This window comes from Stomoxys calcitrans, chromosome 1, assembly GCF_963082655.1.
Source record: "Stomoxys calcitrans chromosome 1, idStoCalc2.1, whole genome shotgun sequence".
In the NCBI taxonomy this organism is placed as follows: domain Eukaryota; kingdom Metazoa; phylum Arthropoda; class Insecta; order Diptera; family Muscidae; genus Stomoxys; species Stomoxys calcitrans.
Window position 1 is genome coordinate 215400736 of NC_081552.1, and position 22616 is coordinate 215423351.

A 22616-nucleotide genomic window follows, 5' to 3' on the forward strand; every position below is an offset into this window, starting at 1 on the left:
ACAAGTGACCATTTTATTGCATTATTACTGCAAATCGGACGAACATATATATGGGAGCAATATCCAAATCTGAACCGATTTTTTCCAATTTCAGTAGGCTTTGTCTCTAAACCGAAAAACATGCATGTACCATATTTTAAGACGATCGGAAGAAAATTGCGGCCTTTAGTTTGTACACAAATTAACATGGACAGACAGACGGACATAGTTAAATCGATTTTGAGTCGATCGGTATACTTATCAATAGGTCCATCTCCCTTCCTTTAGGGTGTTACAAACAAATGACCCTTCCCTAACCTCAATTTTCAAAATCGTCAGATCTCGGAGATGGGTGCACCGATTTAAGCGAAGTTTTATATGCCATTTTATGGTGCCTCAAAATCAAGAATTTGGTATAAAATTTTAGGGTCAAATAACCTGGGGGGACGCCCCATCCCAAAACCCATCTGAACGAACATTTTTACCGATAGGGACAATATGGGTATCAAATGAAATGCATTTGAGAGTAGAGTGCGAACTTGGCAATGTCACCGTAAGTGTCGGGGGAGTCCCCCACCCCCAAATACACCATCCAACAGAACCCTTTTACCGCTTTGGGCAATGTGGGTATCAAATGAAAGGTATTTAAAAGTAGAGTACGAAATTGCCATTAAACTGTGTCGGGGGGTTCCCCTTCCTCTACCCAACAGAACACTTTAACCGCTTTGGGGAATATGGGTATCAAATCAAAGGTATTGAAAAGTAGAGTAAAACCCTGATATAAAAATGTATATCTTTGGTGTCTGAGGCGTCCCCACCCACCCCCCAAAACTCCTCAAAAGGACATATTTACCAAATGGAACAATATGGGAGTCAAATGAAAGGTGTTTGGAACTTGAGTACACAATTGTTATAAGAATTTGGTCCAAGGGGTCTACGGGTCCTCTCCAATGAATGTTTGACGCCGCGCATGGGTATCAAATGACAGGTCTTTGGGAGTTGACTACGAATTTGGTATACACATTTGGGATAGAGTCTGGGACCGGCCCACCCACAATACCCTTCATTAGGACGTGTAGTTTGATCGGGATAATATGTAACAAAAAATTGTGTTTTATGTCTAAACGTCGAGGGGACCGACCCTATCCTCCCAAAAACAACACCCAACTGTCGTACAGGACGACCAAGAATATATTGTTCTCAACTTAAAGGAATAGTCAGAGGACACTTCCCATCCCTCATCCCTCCCAAACAAAAGGAATTAAAAAAAAGTAAAAAGGCATTCAATTCGACCGAATTTTGGAGACCTACCACTTCGGGTATATATGAAATCCCCCTTTCGTCACAATCCGGTGAAAATTTAATAACTTATTCACCCAAATTCGACACGTATATAGAGTGGTCTAATAAATATAAGCCACTGTTGAATTTTGTTTTTCAAATTTCAACAAAATCGGGTAATAAATAAAGCTTTTATGAGCTTCAGACCCCTAATCGGCATATCGGTCTATATGACAGCTAGATCTAAATACAGTCCGATCTTTACAATATTTGGGTCAGATGGTGGATAGCCTAAAACTACTTACTGTTTCAAATTTCAAGGAAATCGCACAAAAAATAAAGCTTTTATTCGCTTCAGTCCCTTTATCGGGAGATCAGTCTTTTATCTAGAGATCGGTCTGTATATGGCAGCTATATATAAATATAGTTCGACATGAGCCATATTTGAGTCAGGTGTCGGGAGGCTGACATTTTAAACAGAAAGTAGTTTTCTGTTTAAAATGTCAACGAAATCGGGTAATAAATAAAGCTTTTACAGGTTTCAGACCCTTAATCGGGCGATCGGTCTATGTGGCAGCTGGATGTCGGGAGGCCTAAAACTGCTCACTGTTTCAAATTTCAGCGAAGTCGGATGAAAAATAAAGCAATTATGGGCATTTGACTCTTTACGGGAAAATCGGTCTATATAGCAGCTATATCCAAATATGGTCCGATTTGGCCCGTTCAAGAACTTAACCAGCGTGCATCAAAAAGACGTATCTTTGCCAAATTTCAGCTTAATATCTCAATTTTTGAAGGCTGTAGAGTGATTATAACAGACGGACGGGCAGACGGATAGAAGGACAGACACACGGACATCGTTTGCCTACTATGGCATTAAGGGGCTCACACTTAGCCTCAAAATTGGATATCACATTCGTTTTTTACTATCAAATAATAGGTATTTGATAGTAGAAAACGAATTTGGTATCCAATTTTGAGGCTAAGTGTTTGGCGGTCGTCTCACCCCATAAACTCCCCCTTAACCAATTGCAATTGGGTCTTAAATAAAAGAAATTTGAGAGTAGAGCACGATGCGGATATTTTTCAGGGCTAAGTGAGTGGGAGGCCGCCCCACCCTAAATACCCCTTAAAATGGACGTATATATGGATAATGGAAAAAAATAGCTCAAATCTGATATCTGTTGTATAGCCAAGTATTTCAGGGACGTCTCACCTAAAGTCCCCCTAAACCACGCATATATGTCGAATATAGCAATACTTAGCTTAAATGTGGTTTTTGTGATTAGAGTATGAATCTGATATCCATTTTCGGGGCAAAGGAGATATCTACTCCAATCCACCACCAAAACCAAGAGAGTGAAATAAATCTAACATCCAAACTTTAATGGGCGGACACTCCCCTTACCCTATTTTCAATATGATACTAATATGATATGATATCCACATTGGGGCGACATATCTGAAAGGCCTTACCAGCACAACAAAACAGGTCCTGACCGTGCCTGTATAAAGCTTAGATAAAATAAAAGAGTGAAAAAAGGAACAGCGGAGCGGGTTCAAAAATGGCTGAACCGTTTTTCTTGTAATTTTCACAAATTGTCTAAGTTGGTATGGAAGGATTAGGCTATATAATTTTTTTTTTATATCGGAAGGGGGCGGACCCTCCCCCTTACCCCAAAAGCACCACCCAAAATTAAAAGTGGACCGATCGGGACAACATGGGACTCAAATGCAATCTGGCTCAAAAATAGCTGAACCGATTTTATTGAAATTTTCACAGATTGTCTATGTTTATATGCAAGGAATAGGCTATATACATTTTTGTTTGATATTGGAAGGCTCAAGAAGTCAAGACCTAAGATCGGTTTATATTGTTGGATATCATAACAAAACACGTCGTGCAAAATTTCATTCCAATTGGACAAGAATTGCGCTCTCCAGAGGCTTAAGAACTCAACACCCATGATCGGTTTATATGGCAGCTATATCAATTTATTTGTGCAAAATTTCAAGTGGCTAGCTTTACTCCTTTGGAAGTTAGCGTGCTTTCGACAGACAGACGGACGGACAGGGCTAGATCGACATAAAATGTTGCGACGATCAAGAATATATATACTTTATGGGGTCTCAGACGAATGTTTTGAGTAGTTACAAACAGAATGACGAAATTAGTATACCCCCAATCCTATGGTGGAGGGTATAAAAATTGGGTCCAGATACCGAAGGGGGCCCCACCTACCACAAAACCCCTTCAAATTGAACTATTATAACAGTATGGGTCTCATATGAAAGGTATAAGGGAGTAGATTACGAATATGCTCTGGAAGGAGCAATATGCTATATAATTTTCTGATAACGGAGGTGGGGAGGCACCCCCTCCCCCTTACCCTAAAAGCACCACCTAAAAATAAAAGTGGACAGATCGGGACAATGTGGGACTCAAATGAAAGGTATTAGGGAGTAGATTACGAATATGGTCTGGAAGGAGCAATATGCTAAAGAATTTGTTGATATCGTAAGGGGGGCGGAATCTCCTCCTTACCCCAAAAGCACCACCCAAAAATAGAGGTGGACCAATCGGGACAATGTGGGACTCAAATGAAAGGTAATGAGGAGAAGATCCGGAATATGGTCTGGAAGGAGTAATAGGCTATTGAGTTTGTTGATTTCATAAGGGGCGGTCCCTCCCCCGTACCCTAAAAGCACCACCCAAAAGAAAATTAAGCCGATTTTGTCAATATGGGAGTCAAATGAAAGGTATTCGAGAGAAGAGTACTTACTTGATATAAAAAATTGGGGCTGATCCGACCCCAAAACCCCCTCAGATAGGCATATTGGACGATGACGACAATTTGGGGCTTAAATGAAAGGTATTAGGGAGTAGATTACGAATATGGTCTGGTAGGAGCAATGGGCTATATAATTTGTTGATATCGGAAGAGGGTAAGGGGGAGAGTATGTGCCTCCCTCCAGGAAAATGGGCATTTTGGAGATCATGACAATACTGAACTGCAAAACCCCTCCCCAAATGGGGATATTTGCCAATTATGGCTATATGAGGTACATTTAAGGGTTTAGTATTTGGTTCGAAGATGGGCTATATCGCACTATATTTTAGGCCAATAAAAGCCACATTTATTATCCAATTTTGCTGGGGACAGTGAGTTGTGTAAGGCCATTCGACATCCTTCTCCCAGATCGGTTCAGATTTTGATATAGCTGCCATATAGACCGATCTCTCGATTTAAGGTCTTGCGTCCATAAAAGGCGCATTTATTTTCTGATCTCGCCGAAATTTGGGACAGTGAGTTGTATTAGGACCTTCGACATCCTTCTTCAATTTGGCTCAGATCGGTCCAGATTTGAATATAGCTGTCTTATAGACCGATCTCTCGATTGAAGGTTTTGGGCCCATAAAAGGTGCATTTATTGTCCGATGTCTCCGAAATTTGAGACAGTGAGTTGTGTTGGGCCCTTCGACATCTTCCTTCAATTTGGCTCAGATCAGTCTAGATTTGAACATAGATGCTATATAGACCGATCTCTCGATTAAAGGTTTTGGGGCCATAAAAGGCGCATTTATTATCCAATTTTGCTGAAATTTGGGACATTTAGTTGAGTAAGGCCATTCGACATTCTTCTCCAATTGGGCACAGATCGGTCCAGAATTGGATATAGCTGCCATATAGACCGATCTCTCGATTTAAGGTTTTGCATCCATAAAAGACGCATCTATTGTCTGATGTCGCCAAAATTTTGGGTAAAATAAGGCCCCTCGATGTATTGTTTTTCTGCAATTTGGCCTAGATTGATCAAGGTTTGTATATAGCTGCCGTTTAGACCGATCTCTCGATTTAAGGTTTTGGGCCCACTTAAGGCGCATTTATTGTCCGATGCCTCCGAAATGTGGGACAATGAGTTGTTTTGGGCCCGGATTTTGACGAAAGGTGGTTTTACCTATATGCCCGAGATGGTGGGTATCCAAAGTTCGTCCCGGCCGAACTTAACGCCTTTTTACTTTTTATGAAAATGTGGGTTTTTGTTTACCTGTTCTAATAAATTTCTTTGAAACCTGTGGTCCATGATGCCTTAAGTTAGTTCATGTGAAAAATAAACACATACACCCCATTCGAAGCTCATTGCCATTCCCATACTATCAAGCTTATTGAAATTTTGCGTATGGTTACCGTGACATAGCCAAGATGTCTATAAAAGCAACAGAAAACAACTAAGCGACCATTGGCTATAAAAAAGATCTCAAGAGCTCTAAAAACAGAGTGGCAGGGGCCACCAGCGTAAAAGGAAAATTGGGTACGGAATGAAATAAAGAAAGCCAGATTGTAGACACGCAAAGTCCATGGTTGCCATGTCAATTCACAACAACACCAAAAAAATACCATTGCGCAGCAACGATAGAATTGTTCCTGCTGATGGCTGATGGTCTGGGTGTTTTTGGAGTGGCAAAACATCACTGAACTACAAGGACGTCAGTAATGCCAAACAGCATGATGTTAAGCCATCTTTGGTGTGAGTACAAGACGCATGCTACGGAAAAACAAATTCCCTGACAGCATCAACAGCAACTGCTGGCAGCAACAAAAGTCTTATCTGCAACACCAACACGAGACCAACTATCCCCAAGGCATCGTCGCTGGAACAAATATTTAATCATTCAACTTGTTTGCTGTCCAACAGCCCTATAGCTCTCTTTGATCCATAGGATAAAAGTGGTGTTTTTATTCCACTGCTTCACTTGTCGTTGGTCAGTAAGCCCAGCGTATAGTTGGCAACATTCACACCAGATAATTATAACGTCTGCTCATACTGATGGACATTTTGTTGACAACTACTTACCCAGCTACGTGCATATATTAGGGTGGGCTAATTTTTTAACTACGACGAATTGAAAGAAAGTTTGCCCAAAAAACCATAATGTTATAATAAAAATGAATGAACCAACTTAGGGGCGTGGCATGGAAAACAATTAAGGATTTTGTAAGTAGCACGGAATTTCTATCTTAGATGTTCTTTTTCGAGGTTACTTTTTTAGTATTTAGAGCGCACAACACGCCGATTACTGGCTAAGGTGTATGTCCATAGTGGCATGGGGCGGATTAATATTTGCACCCTCTTTTCAACCTAATCTAAAATCAAAATTGAGCTTCCTGTTGTTAAGGGCAAAGTCCGTCCGACGGGTAGTATCTGATATAAATCTGAACCTATTTTGACGAAATTTAGCTCAGACTTTCAGATGGGTAGTGGCACATTGTATACCAAATACCATACCACATTGTATACCAAATCTTGCTACCCGGTGGCAAATTGTAGTCACTACTACCTTATTGGTATAAATCGGGCAATATGATTAAATGGGAGCCTTATCCAAATCTGAACCGATTTTTCCCAAAAATTCTTTGCGCTTTTCTTTGGGCTAAGAAAGTGGTATGTGGTGATGAATGGATAACAAATGCTACCTCCACCCTCTAGACAAACGAAAGGGCAAGAAAACACAGATATACGGCCAAAGCTAAGGAAGCATCAGCTGTTGCGGTTGGGCTAAGAAGATAAATTAGTTACGAAGGGAGTGTTTCGTGAAGAAACGGAAACTCGTTTCTTGGGCAAAGGTTCTTAGAATTCGACTTTGATTACCATTTGTTTGTTTCTTTTTTTTCACACAAATTGACCCACCCTAGTATACAAATCCATTCACATGGTGACAAACTTTGGTGGGTGGATTAGTGATACAGGCAGACAGTCAGGACCAAAGCAGGTTATACAAATCCTCAAAGTTATTTATGAGTAAAGTATAAACAAGCCGATGGACAATTGCTTGCATATTTGATATCCACGGAAGTCATTAAAATATTTGCGGCCTTAAGAGGAAAATGGGATTTACTACTAAATTTCACTAAAATCTATTTAAACAGAGAAATCTTGTTCTGTGCCCATTTTTGATATCCGAAGGAGAGGGCGGACCCTCCCCCTTACCCTCATTTTCCAAAACGTCAGATCTCGGATATTTGTGCACCGATTTCAGCGAAATTTTGTATGCCACCAAATGGTACCCCAAAAACACGAAATTGGTACACAATTTTGTGATCAAATAACCCGGGGGGACGCCCCATCCAAAAACCCACCCGAACGGACATTGTTTACCGATTGGGACAGTATGGGTATCAAATGAAAGGTATTTGAGAATAGAGTGCGAACTTAAAATAAAAGTGACACCCTAAATGTCGGAGAGGTACCTCATCATTTAAAAGTAGAGTACCTGGGAAATAAGGGAATCAAATAAAAGGTATTTAAAAGAAGAGTACAAATCTGGCATAAAAATTTATTTCTTGATGTCTGGGGGCAGCCCCAGCAGGAAATATTTACCGATTTGGACAATATGGGACTCAAATGAAAGATATTTGGGTGTTAAATTCGATTATAGTATTATGATCCACCGACATAGGAGGTCGCCCCACGGCAAAAGTAGCTTCCAAAATCAAAAGTGGACCGATCGGGAAAATATGGGATTCAAATTAAAGGTATTAGGCAGTCGAGTATGAATATGATAATAAAAATTGTATCCAAGTACCTAGGGAGCTGTCCCAAGCCCAAAACCGCCCCTTGAGTAGCGCCCAAAATCAAAAGTGGACCGATCGGGAATATATGGGACTCAAATCAAAGGTATTCGGGAGTAGAATATGAATGTGATGTCAAAAATTGAATTCAAATACGTAGGGGGCCGTCCCAAGCCCAAAACCGCACTAAAAGTACCGCTCAAAAATATGAGACTCAAATGAAAGGTATTCGGGAGTAGAATGCAAATGCAAATTTTGCCCATGAACATTCCACTAAGGAACAGGGACAAACTTCTCACATATCAATGTGTGCAATCCGATTCAAGTTTAAGCTCAATAATAAGGGGCCTCCTTTTTATAGCCGAGTCCGAACGGCATGCCACAGTGCGACACCTCTTTGGAGAGAAGTTTTACATAGCATAATACCTCACAAATGTTGCCAGCATTTGGAGGGGAAAACCACCGCTGAAAATTTTTTCTGATGATCTCGCCAGGATTCGAACCCATGCGTTCAGCGTCATAGGCGGACATGTTAACCTCTGCGCTGCGGTGGCCATCGGAAGAAGAATATCAAGTCAAACTAAGGATAAGAGAATTTCTACGCTATTTAACCTTAATAAAGTTATGGCCCGATTCGGACCATAATTGAATTGTATATTAAAGACCATAGAAGAAGTCATTGTGTAAAATTCGAAAAGAATTGCGCCCTTAATAAGCTCAAGAAGTTAAATAAAGAGATGGGTTTATATGGGAGTTGTATCAGGCTGTAGACCTATTCAGACCATATTTGACACATATGTTGAAAGTCATGAGTCATGAAGCCATTGTACAAAAATTCACCAAAATCAAATAATAATTGCGCCCTATAGAGCCTCAAGAAGTCAAGATCGCAGATCAGTTTATACGCCAGCTATATCAGGTTATGGACCGATTTGAACCATACTTTGCACAGTTGTTAAAAGTAATAACGAAACGCATCGTTCAAAATTTTAGCGAATCCGGATAGGACTTGCGCCCTCTAAAGGCTTACGAAGTCAAGACCCCAGATCGGTTTGTATGACAGCTATATCAGGTTATGCATCGATTTAACCCCTACTTGGCATAGTTGTTGGAAATCATAACAAAACACCTCACGCAAAATTTCAGCCAAATCGGATAAGAATTGTGTCTCAAGAAGTCAAGATTCAAGATCGGTTTATATGACAGTAATATCGGGTTATGCATTGATTGCACCCGTACTTGGCACAGTTGTTGGAAGTCATGGCGAAACACGTCATGCAAAATTCAACCAAATCGGATAACAATTGCGCCATCTAGAGACTGAAGAAGTCAAGACCCCAGATCGGTTTATGTGGCAACTATATCAGGTTACGGACCGATTTCAACCATACTTAACACAATTGTTGAAAATCATGAAAAAACATCTCATACAAAACTTCAGACAAATCGGATAGAAATTGCTCCATGTAGTGGCTCAAGAATAGACCGATATGGTCCATTTGCTATCCCAATCGACCTACACCTTTAAGAAGTATTGGTGCAAAATTTCAAGCAGCTGGCTTTACTCCTTCGAAAATTAGCGCGCTTTTGACAAACAGACTGAGGGACGGACATGGCTAGATCGACATAAAATGTGATGACGATCAAGAATATATATACTTTATAGGGTCAGAGACAAGTATTTCGAGGAGTTACAAACAGAATGACGAAATTAGTATACCCCCATCCTATGGTGGAGGGTATAAAAAGATGTCGAATACAACTTACTGTTACAAATTTCAGTGAAATCGGTCAATAAATGATTTTTTATGGCCTCAAGGGCTTAAATCGGCAGACCGGCCTGTCAATATTTCAATATATATTGATAGAAAAGAAAAGACAGGCAGACAGACGAACGAACGGACTGACATGACTAGATCTTCTTAGATTTTTACGACGATCACGAATATATATACTTCATAGGGTCAGAAATGGATATTTCGATGTGTTGCAAACGGAATAACAAAATTAGTACACTCCCACCCTTCGGTGGTGGGTATAAAAATGTATCTCAACCCGTTCTCAATCGGCGGACTTTTTATACCCTCCACCATAAGATGGGGGCTATACTAATTTCGTCATTCTGATTGTAACTACTCGAAATATTCGCTTTTCGCTCTAGAGGTCGCAATTATTATCCGATTTGCCTGAAATTTTGTACGACGGATTCTTTCATGACCATCAACATACGTGTTTATTACGGTCTGAATCGGTACATAGCTCGATACAGCTCCCATATAAATCGATCTCTCTATTTTACTTCTTGAGCCACCAAAGGACGCAATTCTTATTCGAATTGGCTGACATTTTACACAGGTCTCCAACATATAATTTAATTGTGGTCCAAACCAGACCATATCTTGATATCGCTCTAATAGCAGAGCAAATCTTTTCTTATATCTTTTTTTTTGCCTAAGAAGAGATGCCGGGAGAAGAACTCGACAAATGCCATCCATGGTGGAGGGTATATAAGATTCGGCCCGGCCGAACTTAGCACGCTTTTACTTGTTACTATTTATACCCTGAATTAGTTTGTAACACCCAAAAGGAAGAGAGATAGACCCATTGATCGGTATACCGATCGACTCAGAATCACTTTCTGATTCGATTTAGCTATGTTCTTCTGTCTGTCTCTCTCATATATGTACATCGCCCGATCTTCATCGGGCCACTGCAAGCGCTTTTATTGACCAATCTTCCCAAAATATTGTACAACGCGTTTTTCGATAACTTCCACATGTCTATAACGTTTCCTCGAAATCGGTTCAGATTTAGACATAGCTCCCATGTATATGTTTGTCCGATTTGCAGTAATATTGCAATCATTTGTTTATCGATTCTCTTGAAATATGGCAGGAGGGATTTTCTCTTGACACACGACATTATAGGTGAATTTCATAGAAATCGGTTCATATTTAGATATAGCTGTCATGTATGTATTGGGTTGCCCAAAAGGTAATTGTCGGTCATATAGTAGTAATATAGTCGGCGTTGACAAATTTTTTCAACGGCTTGTGACTCGGTAATTGCATTCTTTCTTTTGTCAGTTATCAGCTGTTACTTTTAGCTTGCTTTAGAAAAAAAGTGCGCGAAAGTTTGCTTACATTTGTTTGTTTGGCGTCAATTTTAATATGGGTACCACATGTATTGAAAGAAATTCATTTAACAAACCGAATAAACGCTTGTGATATGCACCTTAAACGCAATAAATTCGATCCGTTTTTAAAACGAATCATAACTGTTCATCTCCATTGTTTACAAAAACGTTAGTCGAAAACGATCATGGTCCAAGCATGGTGAACCAGCTCAAACCGCTTCAAAGGCTGATATCCACCAAAAGAAGGTAATGCTGTCTGCCTGTCTGAGCTGCTCCCAAGGAACCAAACGATTAATTCGGATGTTTACTGTCAACAATTGGACAAATTGAATACAGCCATCAAGCAGAAGCGACCAGAATTGGTCAATCGTAAAGGTGTCATATTCCACCAGGACAACGCTAGACCGCACACATCTTTGGGCACTCGCCAAAAACTGAGTGAGCTTGGCTGGGAACTTTTGATGCATCCACCATATAGCCCTGACCTTGCACCATCAGACTACCATTTATTTCGATCTTTGCAGAAGATCGCCTTGGTTCAGTTTTTTGCAGATAAAGGCCAGAAGTTCTATGAGCGTGGAATACTAAATTTGCCAGGAATATGGCAAAAGGTTATCGAACAAAATGGCAATTATATATTTGATTAAAGTTCATTCTAAATTTTATTACAAATGCATTTACTTTCTTTTAAAAAATCCGCAATTACTTTCTAGGCAACCCAATAGATCGCCCAATTTTCACTTCTAGAGCCACTGCAAGAGCATTTTTTGACCAATATTGCCAAAATTTTGTACAACGTTTTTCTCGACTAGTACTACATTATCTGAGAAGTTTGGAATTAGATATGGCTCCCGTATATATGTTCGTCAAGTTTTGGCTAATTTGCAATAATGTTGTCATTTGTGAACCGTAGTTTTTACAGTTTGAACATCTTTGCTCGAAATGTGATACGGATTGTTTAATAGCCCATCTGAAAACATGCGCCGCGGTCCATCAAAATTGGTTCAGAATTAGACATAGCTCCCACTTTGAACCTACAGGGTAGGTGTAGGGTATTATAAATGCGTTACCGCCCGACTTTTGCCTTTCCTTACTGGTTCTTTTTTTCGATTCTCTCCCACGGTGTGTCGCTTAGCAAGATCTATAGAACGATTTCCTTATATGTCCTCATGAGGCCCCAAGAGCAGATAGTCACTGTTGAAATCACGCTACAGTCTTTAAAAAAAGAGATATTGAGCTGAAATTTTGCCCAGATTCTTTTTTTTGTCCATAAGCAGGTTAAGTTCGAAGATGGGCTATATCGGACTATATCTTGATATAGCCCCCATATAGACCGATCCGCCGATTTAGGGTCTTAGGCCCATAAAAGCCACATTTATTATCCGATTTTGTTGAAATTTGGGACAGTGAGTTGTGTTAGGCCCTTCGACATCCTTTGTCAATTTGGCTCAGATCGGTCTAGATATAGTTGCCATATAGACCGATCCTCCGATTTAGGGTCTAAGGCCCATAAAAGCCACATTTATGGTCCGATTTCGCTGAAATTTGGGACAGTGAGTTGTCTTAGGCCCTTTGACATGTTTCTTTAATTTGGCCCAGATCGGTTCAGATTTGGATATAGCTGCCATATAGACCGATCCTCCGGTTTAGGGTCTTAGGCCCACAAAAGCCACATTTATTATCCGATTTTGCTGAAATTTGGGACAGTGAGTTGTGTTAGGCCCTTCGACATCTTTCTTCAATTTGGTCCAGATCGGATCAAATTTGGATATAGCTACCATATAGACCGATTTCTTGATTTATGGTTTTGGGCCCATAAAATGCTCATTTATTGCCCGATGTCCCCGAAATTTGGAACAGTGAGTAACTTAACTCACTGTTCCAAATTTCCCCTTGACATACTTCTGCAATATCGCACAGATCGGTTCAGATTTGGATATAGCTGCCATATAGACCGATATCTAAGTTTAGGTTTTGGGGCCATAAAAGACGCATTTATTGTCCGATGTCGCTGAAATTTGGCACAGTGAGATTGGTAAGGCTCTTCGACGTCCTTCTTAAAATTTGCCAGATCGGTCCAGATTTGAATATAGCTGTCATATAGACCGATCTCTGGATTTAAGGTTTAGGGCCCATAAAAGAGGCATTTATTGTCCGATTTCGCCGAAATTTGGGACAGTGCTTAGTGTTAGGCTCTTCGACATGTTTATGCAACTTGGCCCAAATCGGTCCAGATTTGGATATAGCTGCCATGTAGACCGATATCTCGATTTAAAGTCTTGGCCCTATAAAAGGCGCATTTATAATCCGATTTCACTGAAATTTGACACAGTGGCTTATGTTCGGCTTTTCGACATCCGTGTCGTATATAATTCAGATCGGTATGAGGTATATGAGTATAAGGTATGAAATTTTCACCGAATTTTGATGAAAGGTGGTTTACATATATACCCGAGATGGTGGGTATCCAAAGTTCGGCCCGGCCGAACTTAACGCCTTTTTACTTGTTATAGCCTCTTTGGAGGGAAGTTTTAATAGCATAATACCTCACAAATGTTGCCAGCATTAGGAGGGGAAAACCACCGCTGACAATTTTTTCTGATGGTCTCGCCAGGATTCGAACCCAGGCGTTCAGCGTCATAGGCGGACATGCTAACCTCTGCGCTACGGTGGCCTCCCTTTTTCTCTGGGTGTATACTTGTCTAATGTTTCTGCATGATTTTCCCGATTTTCTTCTTCAGAGACATTTATGAATAGATGGTCCTGAAGTTTGACACAAGTGTTCTCTTCCTGATCCCCAAACTTAAATCACCAATCACCGACTCGAACTCCCTAGTTCAACTCATATATATTGAAGTTTTCAAGTGTCTTTAAATGCTGATTTCACACACATGCTTAGGATTTTAATTTTCAAAAAAATTGTTACTCAACCGTTCATCCAAAAACTGAATGTCTCAGCACATTTGGCCACCCAACGGGCGAAGAACACTCTCTTTTGCCAGCATATTTTCAGTTCAATAACACATGGCAACTGTAACGGGGATGAGAATAAGCCAAGCTAAACAAAAACCAAAAAAGACAAAAGCTAAACCCCAAAAACTTAGTTTCTCCCCATACCCTGCCCCTCCAACTCACCATACAAATCAAAGGGATGCTTCAAAATATGCCACAGATTCGAACTAATTGCAGGCTTAAGGTATCATTAAAATCTACTCTGTTGAATATGGTGAAACATAAAACAGTAGCCCTTGTTGGTTCAATGTACTAAGGAGTGGTTGCATTGTGGCAAGGGTGATGGTGTTTGGCTTTGACTATTGCCAATTAAAGTTAATATTCGTTATACCAACATCACTCCCATTTTCAGCAGCAGCATAAGCCAGTCAACGACCACCGGCTTTTTACTGACAAGCCAACATATTTGGGAGTAACCAGAATGCGATATGTGGACATTAAATCCTACCTTTAAGCTTAAATCTGCAACCAACACAAAAAAAACACCATCAAATTGTACAAAAAAAAAATAAAAAAAATTGAAAAAAAAAACCTTTCAATCAGCAGATTTACTTTTGTGTCTTGGCACTACATCTGCACCATCAGACTGCGGGAGGACTAAGGACTGTGCCATAAAAAAATTCTGTCAAGAGGGGGGAACGAACACACGGGCTTTTATATGGAGGAAAATTTTGATTCTATGAAAAGTACAAATAAATAGCAGTAGACATCAACCTCTAGCTAACATGGGCAGACATCAACACTAATGCCACATGGCGGACCTATGACAAAGCGATGGGAAGAGGACAGGGATTGGACAAACAAATCCTGGCACAGGCATACGTCCATAAACATTTGAGTTTAGCATCAGCAAAAAAAATCTAACGACCACCAATCCTTAAACACACAAACGCACACACACTCGCTCTCACACCGTCTCACACCAATATGAAATTCTATAATACTAACGTCTCAATATATTACCCATGGTCGGCGTGTGTGGTCCACAGTGGTTATTAGGGAGAAGAAAACATGTAAAAGCGCGTTAAGTTAGGCAGAGACGAGTCCTGTATACCCTCCACCATGAATCGCAGTTGCCAAGTAAAAATTGTATTACTGTTTGGAGCTTTATCATGTTATGGGCGGATTTGGACCATGCTTAGTTTGAATGTTAGAGACCATACCATCTCTAAAGGCTAAAAAATAATAATCGGGGTATTGTTTATATGGTTTTGGACCGATTTACACTATACTTAGCATTTTATCATTGTAAGTCAAAACCAAAGACTTCATGCAAAATTTCAGCTAAATCGGATAAGAATAGCGCCATCTAGAGGGTCAAGAAGTCTATATCCAATATCGGTTAATATGGCAGCTTTATCGGGTTATGAAACGATGTGAACCATACTCAGCACAGTTGTTGGAAGTTATAGCAAAACACCTAATACAAATTTTCAGCCAAGTCGGATAAGAATTGCACCGTCTAGAGGCTCAAGAAGTCAAGGTACGAGATCGGTTAAGATCATACTTAACCGATTTCCTAAAACTCAAAACAAAACACATCAAGCAAAAATTTCAGCCAAATCGGATAAGATTTGCGCCATCTAGAAGCTCAAGAACTCTAAGTCGGAGTTGGGTTATTAAGCCGGATTCAGAGGGCGGTTTGGAGTTGAGCGCACTTGCCTCAACTCCGACTCCGGTTAAATTGTCCAACTCCAAATTTAACTCTGGCCTCATAACCACGACAGCTGTTGACTCTGCGGCCCTGAGAGCAACACCCTGAAAATCCATTCCAGCCATGGCAGAGTAACTCAAAAAGGCTCTTGCAGCATCGCCGGGATTATTCGGTGCGGTCCGGCCGATTTAAATGGCTAAAATTTGTGAATCGCCCACACTATCTTCTCTTCATTGACAATATCATTGATGGTGTCTTCCATAGATGCAGCTCCTATGGGTATTGCAATATCTTGATAGCTGATCTTCTTTTAGCTACTTGAAAAGTGCGTCTCCATTAGTGGTTCCACCGTCTCCTGGTTGGTCTCGTTGTAAATTTCGTTCTCCATCCTTAGAGATCTATCACGCTTAACTCTATACTACGAGAGCAATTTTCGGAAATTGGCCAGAGCTCCACGATATTCGTCCCAGCTTTTTGCGTTACGTGTTCTCTCCTTTCGCCTTATTAAAGAGCCTGCTGCTTTCCTTCCTGAGTGTCTTTAGGTTGGATTAGATAAGGATGATGCCAAGACTTTATCGTCTAGACATTCACGTTTGGCAGACAAAGGCCCAATGTGATTCCTCATCTACAGTCTTCTCCTTCCGATGAATTCTCTTCACAAAGCAAACTGTCCTCTGGGGCCACCCAGATGAAAAAGCAATCGCCTTGATCCTGCACTGATTTACTCCTCTCAGTTCTTCTAGTGCCTGAATGAAACAAGAGCTCAGTATTCTGTTTCTACTTTGACATATAGCAGGACATTGACAAAAAAAAGTGAAAGCTGTCCTCCGAGGCTTTGGTCTCATAACACCACCGACAGATCTCATTATTTCTAATGCCAATACGAGACATATGTTTACTTAACTTATTATGTTCTGTTAAACTTCAGATAACCATACTCAGATGTGTCTTTTCCATTGACAACAGATTATCTATGTTTGATTTCGAGCGTTAGTCCCACAGAAGCTTTGTTTGTTCTTATCCGGCTGTTAAATTCCAGCGATTAAACCATGTATCATTATAACGATCCTTAATTCCGATAGTGGTGGGTAAACATCCAATATTTACACAAGAGCAAAGCTTGTACCCAATCTCGCAAGCATATCCCCCTTCTCATTTTCTACAATATCCTTATGTCCGGAACCCCGCATAAAGCTAAATTATGATCTATTGGAAGACAGTTTAAGACCTCTCGACAGTGACCCAAAATCTCAGATATTATACTCGTGCCAACTAAAGACTTCAATGCTGCTTGACTATCGCTTTAAAAACAGATGTTATATCGATATGTACCTCTGGATAGCACAATCTCTCCGCCATTGTTATTGCAAGGACCTCTGCCTGGAAAATGCTGCAGCCATCACGCATTCGCAAAGAGGCGTTCACGTCAACTTCATCGCAATATATGCCACAATCGGTCCTGTTCTCCATCATAGATACATTTGTAAATTCGACCCTTTAGCCATTCCGTCAGAGTCGATATCCTAATATATAGTTGCCGCTCTGCTATTTCCGTCCCTACTTTTAAGTCTGTCTGCACTTCTTTCAATGTGCTGTCCAGTATACGGGTATGTCTAACTGGATTTTTCCTAAGCAGGTCAAGCTGTAATAGTCTAAACAGAGTCCTCTCTACCGACTCCTTCATAAACAACTCGATCAGCTAGATTCCTATCAAAACCGCTAAGGACCTTGTTGCAGGACCCGTAGCCCCAGTCGTGAATCTCAAGGCAACACTATTAACCCTGTATAAATCGCGCACATGTGTCCCTTTATCCGTCACCCGCCACCAAACATGACAGTCATATGTCAGAACTGGCCTCACCACCGCCATGTATAGTCAGTGCATCAACCTAAGTCGTAGAACTCACCTACTTCCTATAAGCTTCTGACAGGAGTATAGAGCCGCAAAGACCTTTACGCGTGAGGCTTTGCTCAAGTTTCAGTCCAATTTACTAGCAAGAATAACGCCAAGAAATGTAGCCGATTTAGCGAACTCCGGAACCCTTAGCTTACTTGTGAACAAGACCAGTTCTGTCTTCCTAGGACTCACCCCTGGCCCTGAATTCGCGGCCAAAGAAGCCGTGCACCCATAAGCGCCACTAAGAATGTCCAATATAGTTTCTGGAATTTTACCCGTTGCGAGAATGACAAGGTCATTCGCATAAGCACACACCTTCACCCCTTTTGCCCTCAATCTGGACAGAATAACATCAGCTACAAGATTCCATAGCAGCGCTGAAATGACGCCGCCCTGAGGTGTAGCCCTAGCGACGGTAATCCGTTCTGTCGTTTGGCCAATACTGGTCATGATCTCTCTATGCGAAAGCATTCCCATTATCCAAACTATCACGCTATCATTCACACCTGCACCCCGTAAAGCCCGCTCAATAGCAGACACATGCACAACTTTTACTCCTAATGTGGAAATCCAAAATTCTCTCCGATGTCTTTACAATAAAGGAGGAGAGACCGATCGGTCTAAAACCTTTGACCGAACTGTACTGTAGCTTCCCTGCCTTAACCCTCTTCCAAGATTAAGGTATGTAGGCAAATTCTATACAAGCCCTCAATAGCAGAATAAATCTTCCCGAACGGCACTCGTAGGCCTCCTGTAGCATTTTCGGGTAAATGCCCCCGGTCCGGGTGATTTATTAGGACCGAAAGAGTGTAAAGCCGCACGAACATTATCATTAGTAACAAGTCTCCTCACCATATAAGTTCTCCGCCATTATCAAACTAATTTCCGCCTCTTCCCTGCGCTCATAGCTGAAAAAATGTGTCCCGAGCAAATGCAATAGAGTCTCACAAGGGGATATGGTCCATTCCTCATCCGGCTTCTGCAGATATCCCTTAAATGGAGAATCTTTGGCCATTGGCTAACGTAATCTTGAAGTATCCTTTATATTTGGGAGCTACTCGATCAACCTGATAAAGTCCTCCCTTTTGAGGAGGACTTTGCCTTCTTATAAATTCTACACTTATTCGTATAAGCTATAAGGTCAAAGTATGCAGCTCCGTGGAGGATACATCTGAGGTCTCTAGACTAAGGAAGATTCTATTCTCAAGACCTATTACGGTGTGCTATTTTCAAAAGTCAGAGAATGTATGGACAATGTCTAGTGAGGAAACACCAGAACTACTCGTTGATACACTTTTTCCGGGAAATTCTGCAACAGACAACGTGGCGCCAGAAGAGGTTGTCACTGATATGCATTCGTCGAAGTCTATTGGGGAAATTGTGTCTGAGCCGAAAATCCTTTGGGCAATAAGAAGTTTCGACTCCTTTAAGTTGCCAGCCTCTGATGATGTATCACCAGTTGAATTACAAGATGTGTCTGATTGACTGGTTCCTTGGCTGAGGGAGATGTGCTCTGTTTGTATCAGCATGTCACCTGTGGGATGGAGGGGCACGAAGGTCATTTTCATTCCGAACGGGAAAGATTTTCGTCCTATTAGTCTGTCATTCTTTATGCTGAAGACTGTTGAGAGTTTGATAGAAACATATCTTAGTGCAAAGATCCCTGGAGATCGCCTATTGCGGCAGCAGCATGCATGTAGTAAAGGCCAATCCACTGAAACAGCCTTTCATGACCAAGTCGGCTACATAGAGGGTTCTCTCGCTGCCAAGGGCATATTCCTTGAATGGTAGCATTTCTTCACATTGACGGTGCTTCCAATAATGTAAAGCCGACGTCAATCATGAGGGAGTTTCAGATTCTGTGCATCAACTCTACCGTAAGAAAGTTTATTAATAACTTATTTACTAAAAGATGCATTACGGTAGGCTAGGGATCTGTGGATCTAAAAAGATGGGTCAGCAGAGGAACAACTCAAGGAGGTGTACTGTCTCCTCTACTTTGGAATATAGCCATTAACTGTATATTATTGTCTCTGGAAGAAAAAGGTGTAAAAGTGGTCGGGTATGCTGATGATGTGGCAATTGCAGTTAGGGGAAAGTTTCTCAGCACTCTAAGAGATATACTTCAGGAAGCTCTACGTGCAACAGCAAAGGGGGCTACCAAAAGGTGTCCAAGTATAAATCCGTGCAAGACATAAATAGTTCTTTTCAGCAGGAGATACAAGTTGCCCACAGTGGAACCTGTCTCCTTGGGAGGAGAGAATGTTCCATTTACAGAATGCGCAAAATATCTGCGCGTGTTGTGCTGGACAGGAAATTGAACTTAAAATCCAACATTTTGGATAGGGCAAGAAAGGCCACTTTTGCCCTATACAGCTGCAAGAGAGCCATTGGCAAAAGTTGGGGATTTAGACCGCGTGTCATGCATTGGGTTTATACTGCAGTTGTCAGACCTCTTATGCTATATGGTGTTGTGGGCAGGTGGACGGCGCTTCAAATATCCACCTACAGCTCAATACCCAAACCAAAAGCATGACTTGTTTGTGCATCACAGCCGCACGGAGGACGACACCATCTTATGCCTCTGGACATTGTGGCTAGACATATTGCAGCGACCACTGCCGTGAGGTTAAGGGAGCTTTCTTAGCGGTCATGTGGCGGCTACGATCACTGTGTTATCCTTGATACAATGTCCCATGTTTCAGGTAGTGTGAATTATACTCTACCTGAGCCGCTGTTTGATAAAGGACTGTGCCACTATCCCTGATAGAACCGATTGGAACTACGATATCCCTGGTAACATAAGTTACATAGACTTCTACATGATGGTTCCAACCTAAACGACCAGGTGGACTTTGGGGTGCACTCTTGAAATTTAGGTTACCCGACCACTGCAGTGTGTTTCAAGGGGAGATCCATGCAATTAAGGAAGTGGTGGAATGGCTATGATATAATGCCATTACGACGATTGGCATAAATATCTTCGCAGACAGGCAAGCAGCCAAGCAGCCAGGCAAATCCCTGGAGAACGTCTTTCTGACGTTCTCCAGGGACTGTCGCAGATATCGACTGTCGCAGATATCTCAACGAGATGGCTGAACTGTTCTGGGTGCCAGGCCACAGAGATATCCCTGGGAATTGTAAAGCGGACGAGCTTGCGAGACTAGGAAGCTAAGTTTTCAGGCCCAGTCCCAAAGGACAACGAATGATAGATGGTCACAAATAGGATGCTGTGAGCATTCCAAACCTATGTGGCCTAATCTAGACTTGAAGAGGTCTACCGCTTTGCTGTCATAGTCTTAGCCGTTTGATCATCGCAATTTGTATCCCTTATCCTTTGTTTGCCTATAAAGAGATACCGTGCAAATAACTTGACAAAAGCGATCCATGGTAGAGGATCGGCACGGCCGAACTTAGCACGCTTTGACTTGTGGTTTGTTTACACCTAAAGATACAATAACTCAACCTTCTATAATCACTGTGCCAAGTGATACAACCTACATAAATGTGAGATGAAAGCGACATCAGCAGCGGTAGCAACACCAACATACATGCTCGTATTTTTAGGAAAATCCTTTCACTTTGACATTAATCCTCAATAGCCGCTGAGAGGCAGACTTCAACACAACACAAAAGATGAACAATACGAAATGACAGCACATTAGTGCCATTGAATAAAATGGAATCTGGTCTGGTGGCTACGAATTCAGATCTATGACTTCATTCATATCTCCATTGGTCTGATACAGTGTATTTGGCCAGGACCAGTCCGCAACTACGAAACACCCAACAACAACACTGAAAAAAGAGCAAAATGTAATAAATACTCTCTTCACTCACTTAGTAACCAACACACACACATATATGTGCCATCGACTAAGCATTAATGACGGACACGTAAGCGGGGATTGGCCATTTAAAGCCCTGCAAACAGTCCTCACACCCCTCTAAGAGCAAGAACAGTGTGTGTGTGTGTGTGTGTGTGTGTATGGACAAATGAAGAAAGCGAAATGTACAAATTATGTACGGGATTTTTTCCCAATAGCTGGCAAAGGCACTTAGCTTAATCTGTAAGTACGTTTTTGTTGCGAATTTTTTTCTGGCATCCCTTTACACAGCACCCTTCTTCATCCTTTGGGGCAAAGATTTTGTGCTTATGCTGCGATACATTTTTTAGCTCATCTTCCCTCTATTCATACCTTCATACATGCTCACATTTTGAAAAAGAGAAAAATTGCACAAAAACCAAATGAATATGCCACCAAGAATTTTCCTATATAACCATATTGACCGATTCGGATAACACTTAGCAATGAAGTTGCAATTCATAAGATGGGGTTTTGGCCCAAATTTCAGCCAAATCAGGTGAACATTTAGGCTTTTGAGACTGAAGAAGCCAAATCCGGGGATCGGTTTATATGGGGGCTATAAATGTTAATAGAGCGATTCGGATCATACTTGGCATGGATGTTGGAAGCCATAACTCAAGTGGTTGTTCCAAATTTCAGTCAAATCGGATAAAAATTTGGGCTTCTAGGGGCTCAAGCTGTTGAATCCTGTGACCGACTTATATGGAGGCTATATCTGTTTATTGACCGAATCGCTTTATACTTGGCATGAATGCTCAAAGTCATTACTCAAGTCTTTGTTTCAAATTTTAACCAAATGGGATGAAAATTGAGGCTTCTAGGGGCTAAAGAAGGCAAATCGTGGGTTCGGTTTATATGGGGCTCTACCTGTTTATAGACCGATTCGGATCATACTTGGCATGATTGTTAGAAGTCATAAGCTTAGTCCTTGTTCCCAATTTCAGCCAAATCGGATGAATATTGAGGCTTCTGAAGGCTCAAGAATTCAAATCCGGGGATCGGTTTTTCTGGGGATTGCATGGATGTTGGAACTCATCACATAAGTCTTTATTTTAGATTTCAGCCAAATCGGATGAAAATTGAGACTTCTAAGGGCTGAAGTCAAATCCGGGGACCGGTTTATATGGGTGCTATATCTGTTTATAGACCGAATTGGATTATGCTTGGCATGGATGCTCAAAGTCATAACTCAAATTTTAGCAAAATTGGGTGAAAA

General features: G+C 41.2%; 1 protein-coding gene across 2 annotated transcripts in view; it reads left to right on the plus strand.

The window, feature by feature from the left end:
- The window catches only part of LOC106093353 (connectin), a 468933-nt gene that overhangs the window by 24292 nt on the left and 422025 nt on the right, over positions 1-22616 (plus strand). The window lies entirely within an intron of this gene.